A 9816-nucleotide genomic window follows, 5' to 3' on the forward strand; every position below is an offset into this window, starting at 1 on the left:
TCCTTGCTTATACCTCATTTGACACATAGAGTATATACTGAATGCCAGAAACATGTATTTTAAAATATGAAATAGACATTCACACACCGTGAGTCCAAAGGAGGATACTCTTATTTGATGAACAGAAAGGCACCATGCATATGTACATCTGATTATACAAATTAATGTTTATAAAAATGAACTCAATGAAACAGAAGTTTCATTTTTTTTAATTTCTTTTTTTGCTGTTTTTGTTTTCTTTTCCTTTTGTCCTTTCTTTTTATTTGTGTGTATGTCTTTGGGAGTGTAAAAGGAGGCATAGGAAAGAAGGGAGGGAGGACAAACAAATGCAGTAATGATACCAGAGACTAGGCTGAAAATCAACTATACAACCTGTATGTGAGATAGGAAGAAAAGCCTGGGAGAAAGTGAGTGGAAGGGTGAGGTTGTCTAAAATGAAATGTCCTGTTTTTAGCATTTTCTTTTTTAAATTTTTTATGATGGGATGTATATATATATTCTATAGACAGATTGATATTCTATATAGATCTATATATATATGACATATGAACTCATAGCCTAATTTTAATTTTGTTCTTAAATTTATGTGGCAGTGGTTGCATATACAGATTTCATTAGTGAATCTTTTTTTGTTAAACTTGACATTTGAAATATGATGTCTAAAAAATCAGTGTTAATAAAATCTTTATCTCATATGTTTTTATTGTACTTAATAGAAGAGTTACATTATATTCACCAGACAGAAGTTGCATTAATTCACAAACATTGATACACTTTCTCATGTCTTGGTCCCCATTTCCCTCCCCCCATCCCCGCCCCTCATCTTGTTTCCCCCCTTCCCTATCCGATTTCAAATAACCAAATATGCATATATCCAATATATCAGATAACAAGGTGAAATACTGTAACAATATGAGATAACCAAGGGACAGCAAAAGAGATGAGAGATAACATAGTACATTAAGGACAACAATCCCTCATTATATGGCTTTTGTTTCAGTATCATGGAGGTCTTTCATTTAGCTTCATACTATATGGCCTTATGTATCTAGGTTTTGTCCTATTGTAAATCTCTGCTAAGAGAGCACAAGGATTCTACTGATTATGACAAATGAGGGAAACCATTGAGCCTATGTTCCTTTGAGTCTGGCTTAATTCACTTAATATGATTTTTTTCTAAGTCTTTCTATTTCCTTACAAATGGGGCGATGTCATTCTTTCTCACAGCACCATAGAATTACATTGTGTATAAATGCCACGTCTTGTTTATTCACTCATCAACTGAGGGGCATCTGGGTTGTTTCCATATCTTTGCTATGGTAAATAGTGCTGCAATGAATATCATTGTGCTAGTGGATTTAGTATGACCTTGTTTCTGGACGATTGGGTAAATGCCAAGTAGTGGAATTGCTGGGTCATAGAGGAGTTCTATGTTTAGTCTTTTGAGGAATTGCCATACTGCTTTTCATATGGGTTGAACAAGTTTGCACTCCCACAAGCAGTATAGTAGTGATCCCTCCTGGCCATATCCCACCAGCATCTGGTGGTATTAGATTTCTTGCTCATGGCCATTCTAACTGGAGTGAGGTGGAATCTTAGAGTTGTTTTGATTTGCATTTCTTTTATGACCAGAGATGTCGAGCATTTCTTCATGTGTCTATAGGCCATTCTTATTTCTTCTTCAGAGAAGACTCTCTCTAAGTCTCTGGCCCATCTTTTAATGACATGGTTGTTTATTTGGAGATTAGTTTTGGAGGGATTCAATTTTTTGAGTTGTTGATATATTTTAGATATCAGGCCTTTTTCTGTTATGTGGTTAGTGAAGACCTTCTCCGACTCTTTAGGCTTTCTAGTTAATTTGCTAGCTATGTCCTTTGCCATCCAGAAGCTCTTCAGTTTAATGCAATCTTATTTAGCCAGACTTTCTCTGATTTTTTATGTTTCTGGGTCCTTATTAAGAAAGTTTCAACCTGCGCCATGGAGACCTAGGTATCTCTTATTCCTTCTTGTAAAGTTTTCAGTGTATCTGTTTTTCCCTCAAGGTCTTTGATCCATTTGGAGTTAATCCTGGTGCAGGGTGACAAAGAAGGATCCAACTTTAATTTTCTACAGGTGCTTAACCAGTTTCTCCAGCACCAATTGTTGAAGAGGCTGACTTTCTTCCATTCTACTTTTTTTTGGCTACCTTACCAAAGATTAGGTGGCCATAGCTCTGTGGTTTAATATCTGGGTCCTCAGTTCTATTCCATTGGTCTTCAGGCCTGTTCTTGTGCCAGTACCAAGCAGTTTTGGTCACTATAGCTCTGTAATAGAGTCTAAAGTTTGGTATTGAAATTCTTCTTGCGCAATTCTTTCTGCTAAGAATTGTTTTTGCTATACATTGTCTTTTATCATTCCATGAAAATTTGGATTGCCTCTTTTATTTCTTTAAAGAATGACATTGGGGAGAGACTGCTGAACCCCCGCCCATCCTCCACCACCCACTGGGGACACATAATATACAGTCATGGATAAAAATGAGCTGGTGCAGAAGGCCAAACTGGCCGAGCAGGCTGAGCAATACGATGACATGGCAGCTTGCATGAAGTCTGTAACTGAGCAAGGAGATGAATTATCTAATGAGGAAAGAAATTTTCTCTCAGTTGTTTACAAAAATGTAGGAGTCCGTAGGTCATCTTGGAGGGTCGTTTCAAGTACTGAGCAAAAGACGGAAGGTGCTGAGAAAAAGCAGCAGATGGGCCGAGAATACAGAGAGAAAATTGAGACCGAGCTAAGAGATATCTGCAATGATATACTGTCTCTTTTGGAAAAATTCTTGATCCCTAATGCTTCACAAGCAGAGAGCAAAGTCTTCTATTTGAAAATGAATGGAGACTACTACCGTTACTTGGCTGAGGTTGCCGCTGGTGATGACAAGAAAGGGATTGTGGATCAGTCACAACAAGCATACCAAGAAGCTTTTGAAATCAGCAAAAAGAAAATGCAGCCAACGCATCCTATCAGATTGGGTCTGGCCCTTAACTTCTCTGAACTCCCCAGAGACAGCTTGCTCTCTTGCAAAGACAGCTTTTGATGAAGCCATTGCTGAACTTGATACATTAAGTGAAGAGTCGTACAAAGACAGCACACTAATAATTCAGTTACTGAGAGACAACTTGACATTGTGGACATCAGACACCCAAGGAGATGAAGCCGAAGGGGGAGAAGGAGTAGAAAATTAACCGGCCTTCAAACTTTTGTCTGCCTCATTCTAAAATTTACACAGTAAACCATTTGCCATCCATGCTGTCCCACAAATAATTTACGATTTATGACACTTTTATGTTACTTCTATTTGAATTTCTATATTTCCCCTGTGGTTTTTATGTTTAATATTTAGGGAGTAGAGCCAGTTAACACTTAGGGAGTTATCTGTTTTCATCTTGAGGTGGCCAATATGGGGATGAGAATTTTTATACGTTATAAATGTTTGGCATAGTACTTTTGGTACATTGTGGCTTCACAAGGGCCAGTGTTAAAACTGCTTCCATGTCTAAGTGAAAAAAACTGCCTAAATATTGGTTTGTACTGGTAGGGAATAAAAGGGAAAATTGGTTCCAGTCACAGGTGTAGTTATTGTGGGTACTTTAAAGGTTTGGAGCACTTGTAAGGCTGTGGTACAAACATATTCCATGGGTATGACATGTGGGAATCATGTGTATTTCTGTGGAAGAACCTATCTCAGTGTGCACACCTTTGACTGCAGCACCAGAAGTGTTTGAGACAAAGTTGTGACCCAATTAACTCCAGATAAGAGGAGAAACGGTTCACATTCCATTATCTGTAAAGTTACCTGCTGTTTTCTCTCATTATTTTTGCTACACATTTTATTTGTATTTAAATGTTTTAGGCAACCTAAGAACAAATGTAAAAGTAAAAGATGCAGTAAAAATGAACTTTTTGGTATTCATCATATCAAGCACAGCAGTAAACAAAAACCCCACGTATTTAACTTTTTTAGATTTTTTTTGCTTTTGTGAATTATTTTTCTTTATTGATACTTGCCTAACATGCATATGCTGTAAAAATAGTTAACGGGGAAATAACTTGAGATGATGGCTAGCTTTGTTTAATGTCTTATGAAATTTTCATGAACAACCTAAGCATAATTGTTAAGAACACATGTATTAAGTTCATGGAAGTGGAATAAAAGTTTTATGAATGGACTTTCAACTACTTTCTCTACAAGTTTTAATGTAAATTAGTTTTTTGGTTTTGAAAAACTCTTAAAAAGTTGTACATTATTAGAAATTTATTCCTTACTCCCTTTTGGCAGCCAATGGGCTTTTACCAACTTTAAGTGCAAAGTTTATCATAACAAAAATGTTAACCTAACTACCAACCACGTCCCATATTCCCCATTCTCCACCTACCCCCAAAACAAAAGATTTTTCCTTGGGGAGGGGAAAATTGATTGGGAAAGTAGTATGTTCCAGTTAAAATTTTGGTATACGGCCTTTTCTAACTTAGGAAGCCTCAATGTTCTTGGCCCATCATGATATTGGGTAGCATTATCTGTCAATTCTGTGCTTCCAAATCACTTTTTTTTTTTTGAGAATTTCTTGATATAGCCTGCCATCAATCTTGGTCATTCTATTTGTCAGGTGCACAGGATTATCTTTCTTTTTTAGCCTTCTGTCTTGTCACCAACAATTCCTCCTCAGTGGCCATGTACTTGGAAAAAGGCCGCATGATCTTTCTGGCTCCACTCAAAGTCTAAGATCCCTTGCTTCCTTTGCTTGCATCCCACAAATTATTTCCCTCATCCTTTACTAGTTGATGAGATTGTGTATCTCCTATAAACTATACCCCGAATAGTCTGTCATTGTTTGCCTTTTAAATCATTCTTCTCTAAATAATGATGGGGCTAAGTTAAACCCAAAGCTCACCCTACAGAATATTTCCTCAGTACTTTACAGAAAACACCAAACAAAAATATCATTTTAAAAGAGGTGTATTTTTTTCTTTTAGAATGTAAGCTCCTCCAGAGCAGGGACAATGTTTTCTGTATGTTCTATTGTGCCTAGTACACTCTAAATGCTCAATAAATATTGATGATGGGAGGCAGTGAGTCTTGATGATAAGGGTGAAAAACTCAAATCCAGAATGCTGTTTTTTTTTTGCTTGTTTTACAATCTGATTGCACTGAGAAATATCTGTCATTTGGGACAGTTGTCCTAAGTACTACATTAAAATAAAAGTGCAGTGGAGGCCTTGGGGTGGGGGTGAGGAGGTCTTTATTTCTAGGAGAAAAAGAAACCTCAAGCATTTGGGACAACATAATGCATCTTTATTCACAGCTCTTCCATTTCTCTGGATCCCCAGGCCCAAGAATATGAAATTTTTATTGAGTTAGTATCTCATTTAAGTAAATTATAAATCTGAAATCTGTCACATTTGGCCTATTAGACATTAGTCATTGCTGAAATAAATGGTGATACTTCACTAGTACTAACTATTGAATGTTTTCTGCCAGTAGTGCCCCAGTACATGAAGATTTCGACAGGAAATTTCTTCCCCTTGGAATTTGAATAATAAATTTATTTGTAATTCCTTTATAAAGAAAAAAGAATGACATTGGGATATTGATGGGTATTGCATTGAATTTGTAGATAGCCCTAGGCAAGATTGCCATTTTCATGATGTTAATTCTTCCAATTCAAGACCATGGGAGGTTTTTCCCTTTCCCCAGTTCTGCTTTAATTTCCTTTTTTCAGAGTTTTAAAGTTCTAATAAAACTGAATTTTAAAAGTAGGAAATAGGTTGACAACCAAGTGAGAACATAATAAAGGCATATTTTGCGTTCAAAAACTTTTTATTGGAATAAGACAGTACAATTTTATGTGGATTCAAAACCTGTGGCATTACTATACACAACAGGATCTAATTGAAAACTAATAAAAGGTGATAATAAAAATGTTCTACTATTTTCTCTCTTTAACTTTGGTTATCTAGATTTATTTAATGTCTCAGACCAGAATGGATGAAGCATCAGACGACTTAAATGTAGGAGACATGGTCAGGACAAACAAAGATAGACCGAAAATGAAAACAATATGGTAAGCTCTTCATCCCTGCTGAAATTCAACAGGACTTGTAAGTTTAACCTGGTCCCTACAAACTTTGATTACAAAAGAGGAAATGTCTTGGCACTTTTTTTTAAATTTTATTTTTGATTGTTGGGGTTGGCACTTTTTGTTTTCACTGAAGAAAACAAGCAAGGACCAAGATGATTAATGGCAAGAGCTGGCAACATGTTTTACAGAGTGTGAAATTGCTTCAAAAGAAACACAAGCAGGGCTGGGACTTTGGCCTAGTGGTAGAGTGCCTGCCTAGCATGCATGATGACATGGGTTCGATTCCTTAGTACCACATACATAGAAAATAGCTGGAAGTGGTTCTGAGGCTCAAATGGTAGAGCTCTAGCCTTGAGAATGTCCAAGGACAGTGCTCAGGCCCTGAGCTCAAGCCCAGGACTGGCAAAAACAAAGCAAAAACACAACAATTAAAACATTAACAAGCTCCAGTTTACATGAAATAAGAATCATATAAACTATGTTGTTGCTCAATCCATATTTGAAATACTTCATCACATTTTCTGCAGTATTTTCCTACATATGATTGTGTCAAATGGTGCTCACGAATCAGAATATTATAATACTAGTATACTTAAAGAGTCCACATTTACCATTATCAAGAGTAGGATACAGACACTAATTTTCTGAATTCTGAAAAGATCTCATTTTTAAATAAAGCATACAAGAGTTCTATGCTAAAGCAAGTTATGTAAACTTCATTATTATTATTGTTGCTGTTGTTGTTGTTGTTATTAATTTTGGTTGGTCATGGGGCTTGACCTCTGGGCCTGGGAGCTGTCCCTAAATTCTTTAGCTCAAGGCTATCACTCTACCACTTCAGCTACACCCCACTTCTGGTTTTCTGGTGATTAATTGGAGATAAGAGTCTTAAGAACTTTAGTGACCCAGCTGGCTTTGAACCACGATCCTCAGTTCTCAGCCTCCTGAATAGCTAAGATTGTAGGCGTGAGCCACTTGCGCCTGGCAGCATTTTGAAATTTTTAAGTAAGCTGTTTCTCTCCTGTAGAATGTGCCATTTTTCTGTAAATTGTTTAGTAATGTTTTAAGTGGTTTTTAACATGTAATAGTTTTCCAGAGTATTTGATTATAGTGTTGCATAATTTAGCTCCCTTAAAATGGTTGTCCAACAAAGAGAAAAGACTGAAAAGATACGGATATACTCTCTGGAAAAGCCAGATAGCCAATTTAGGCTCAATGTAAGAAAATTAAGATATATTGTTATAATTGTATTTAAAGAGATTACACTGCCCCGGGCCAGTGGCTTATGCCAGTAACCCCAGCTACTCATGAGGCTAAGATCTGAAGGTTATAGTTCAAAGCCAGCTGAACAGACAAATCTGAGAGACTCTTCTCTTCAGGTAACCAGCAAAAAGCCAGAAGTAGAGATATGGCTCAAGTAGTAGAGTGCTAGCCTTGAGGGAAAGAGCCAAGCAAGAGTATAAGGCTCTGAGTTCAAGCCCCAGTCCACCCCTCTTCCCCCCACACACATACAATGAGTACTTGCAGGTAGGGTGTATAGGATATCACAAGTAACTGAGAAACTGGGTGAGATAACCTTGAGACAACTTTCAAAGTCAGTGATCGAAATTGCAAATGAGTGCGATTTACTCTGCTCAGCATTGCTGTCTCTAAAGGAAGTCTGCAAAGGTCCTGTGTTTTGCGGGTTGGGAGCCTAAGATCTAAACAAATTCCTCTTTTAAATATGTTATGAAAAAGCTAGTTAACACTACTGTTATTGTGACCTAAACTATGTTAGGATCATATTTCATCCTATTTTTAGATTCTGGGAGTATCTTCCTTATTGTGACTTAAGTTCTCATGCCCACCTCTACTTCCTTCCACCTACCCACCACCCTCCACCATGGCTACACATCCATCCAGGGTACATTTTAATAACGTCAAACCAGACTTTTCTGTACCTTTTTATCTTTTACTACTTTGTAGCTATACTGGCCTTTATTGAGTTCCTGGATCTTATTCTTCTGCCTGGAGTAATTCTCCCTAGGATTCGCTCCTCTTTTGTTTATTCAGACCTATGTTTAAATGTCAGCTCTCTAGAAGAGCCTTTCTGATGCACTCCACATTTCCTCTTGAAAATTACCCTGGACGCCAATGACCAAACTCAGGGCATTCACTCTGATTTCATTTTGCTTTAGTTTTTACAAAATGTGTTTGACATGTTTTTGATCTACCTCCCACAGTAGAATCTAAGATCAAGAGGGCAGGGGTGTTGTTTTTTTCCTCTATTTTTATTTACTTCTCTTAGGACAGTGTCTTGCACAACAGCATACTAAATAATATATCTTTTTTTGTAAGTTAATGTGAAACATAACCCATTTTCCAAAAAGTAATTGAGTCAAACATTATTTTATATCACTATAAAATTACCATGATGATACTGTAATATCGAAACTAATATTACTGTTATAAGACAATAAGAAAAAAATTAGGTCATTCAAGTCATCTTAAAGCCCTGATATGACATGATCAGTTTTTTTTATAACAATTAATTCAGACTAGAACAGAAGCAGTTATTTACAAACCCACATTTCAACAAGTTGCTAAGGTGACTATGATATGGCTAAAGCATTTCATTACTTTAATAATTGTATAGATTTTCAGTAAGCAATATGGGAGGCATATTAAGTAAGATGTATCATTTTGCAAATTTCTTTGGTCTGGAAGGCTACTTGTGGAGTACAGGCTTCCATGATGTGTTTTTCAAGGACATTATTTCACAAGGATGGAAGATTAAACCTGCCTAAATATTAATAAACATGCCATTCAGAATACAGCATTTATTTAGAAAGCTTGTCTTGGTAACTTCATAAATTGAGCAGTGTTCAAATGAATAATTTGACTTAGAATTTTTCCTGATATCCTACGTCAAGCCTAAAAGCCCTCAAAATGATATTGTAGATGTTTATTTAGACATTCTTAGTTCAAAGCCAAAAAGGGTTTTCATCGATTAGTAGCTAAAGTGGCAGGCACACTTTAACCCCATCTATGAGGAAACCACAGAATCGAAGGAAGGAACAACAGCAATTCTATCAGAATACTTTTCTTTTAGTACTTCAAACCAGAGTCACTTACAAAGTTCACCGATTCTGCTTTCCAGTTTGTGTGATTAATTTTGCTATTCTGTCTCTCCTCTAAGAATTTTATTTAATATTCGGCACATAAACGGCATTCTCCTTAGATTATAGATTGTTACAGTATCTGAATAAGGTGATTTCAGGCCTATGCACAAAGAAGGAGGGAGAGGAGAAGTGAGAGGAATTTGAAAGTTTCAGCAAAGGGCACATTAACAAAAGGACATTTACATCCACTAGAAGCCATGGTATTTGCAAGGCCTGAGATATGGCTTTCCTTGCCATTTGATGATTGATTTGGCAGGCAGCAGTTAGTTGGTCCACTTCCTTAAGTTCCACGCACCAGTGATGTCAGTGCTCAGTCCCATGAAGCTACAGAAAATGTATGCCATTAATAGGTTTCACATCATCAAATGTGGTTGCAAAGCAAATAGTGCAGCATGTGTGCGTTGCCTAAGGATTCCTAGGTATCAGTTTGAGTTAATGGATGTCCCAAGGAGACAGGAACAATCAGCTGAGACGAACAAGCTGGGGAGTTAGACCATCCATCTTCCTTTCTAATTTCCTTTACAATATTGATTAAAGCA

General features: G+C 36.8%; 1 pseudogene; it reads left to right on the forward strand.

Annotated features, from left to right (window-relative positions):
* The first annotated feature begins 2506 nt into the window (after positions 1-2506).
* Positions 2507-3221, forward strand: LOC150065517 (14-3-3 protein zeta/delta pseudogene; annotated as a pseudogene).
* The last annotated feature ends 6595 nt before the right edge of the window (positions 3222-9816 follow it).

The sequence above is a fragment of the Megascapheus bottae genome, chromosome 3 (genome assembly GCF_031878675.1).
Source record: "Megascapheus bottae isolate mThoBot1 chromosome 3, mThoBot2.hap1, whole genome shotgun sequence".
NCBI lineage: Eukaryota > Metazoa > Chordata > Mammalia > Rodentia > Geomyidae > Megascapheus > Megascapheus bottae.